Source organism: Hordeum vulgare, chromosome 7H (genome assembly GCF_904849725.1).
Source record: "Hordeum vulgare subsp. vulgare chromosome 7H, MorexV3_pseudomolecules_assembly, whole genome shotgun sequence".
Lineage (NCBI taxonomy): Eukaryota > Viridiplantae > Streptophyta > Magnoliopsida > Poales > Poaceae > Hordeum > Hordeum vulgare.
Window position 1 is genome coordinate 415012543 of NC_058524.1, and position 1584 is coordinate 415014126.

Consider the following 1584-nt stretch of genomic DNA (forward strand, 5'->3'; position numbering starts at 1 on the left):
CGCAAAGTCATGACGATATCTAAGGCAATGATCATACATATAGGCATCACGTCCGAGACAAGTAGACTGATACTTTCTGCATCTACTACTATTACTCCACACATCGACCGCTATCCAGCATGCATCTATTGTATTGAGTTCATGATGAACAGACTAACGCCTTAAGCAATATGACATGATGTAGAGGGATAACCTCAAACCAATGATGAAAACCCCATCTTTTTACCCTTGATGGCAACAACACGATACGTGCCTCGCTACCCGTTCTGTCACTGGGTGAGGTCACCGCACGGTATGAACCCAAAACCAAGCACTTCTCCCATTGCAAGAATCATAGATCTAGTTGGCCAAACAAAACCCACAACTCGAAGAGAATTACAAGGATATGAAATCATGCATAAGAGAAATCAAAAGAAACTCAAATAAGATTCATAGATAATCTGATCATAAATCCACAATTCATCGGATCTCGACAAACACACCACAAAAGAAGATTACATCGGATAGATCTCCATGAAGATCATGGAGAACTTTGTATTGAAGATCCAAGAGAGAGAATAAGCCATCTAGCTACTAGCTATGGACCCGTAGGTCTATGGTGAACTACTCACGCATCATCGGAGAGGTCATGGTGTTGATGAAGAAGCCCTCCGTATCCGAATCCCCCTCCGGCAGGGCACCAGAACGTGCCCCAGATGGGATCTTGCGGAGACAGAAGCTTGCGGCGGCGGAAAAGTACTTTCGATGATCTCCTGAGTTTTATCTGGGATTTTAGGGAATTTATAGACGGAAAACCTAGGGCAGAGGTGGCCCAGGGAGCCCACAAGCCTCGGAGGCGCCCCCCCCCCCGGTCGTGGCTAGGGGGCTTGTGGAGTCCCTGTAGGCCCCCTGCCCTAATTCTCACGCTTCCCGATCTTTTTCTGTTTCGGAAAAACAAAAATGGCAATTTCGTTCCGTTTGGACTCTGTTCAAAATCCTCCTCTGAAAGGGGTCAAAAACATGGAAAAAACATGAACTAACACTTGGCACTGAGTTAATAACTTAGTCCCAAAAAATATATAAAAGGCATACAAAACATCTAAAGTTTGACAAGATAATAGCATGAAACCATCAAAAAATATAGATACGTTGGAGAGTTTCAAGCATCCCCAAGCTTAACTCCCGCTCGTCCTCGAGTAGGGAAGTGATAAAGAATGAAGTTTTGATGTGGAATGCTACCTAGCATAGTTGTCCTTTGCAACTTCTTTCATGTGACATGAGTGTTCAGATCCGTGAGATTCAAAACAATAGTTTGCTATTGACATGAAAACAATAATACTTCAAGCAAACTAGCAAGGTAATCATGAACATTCAAAATAACAAGGCCAAGGAAAGTTATCCCTACAAAATCATATAGTCTGGCTATGCTCCATCATCCTCACGCAACTAATGTAAATCATGCACAACCCCGGTATTGGCAAGTAATAGTTTTCGCACTCTTACTTTCTCAAACTTTTTATAACTATCACGCAATACATGAGCGTGAGCCATGTATATAGCACTATAGGTGGAATAGAGTGTGGTGGTGGTTGTGAGACAAAAAAG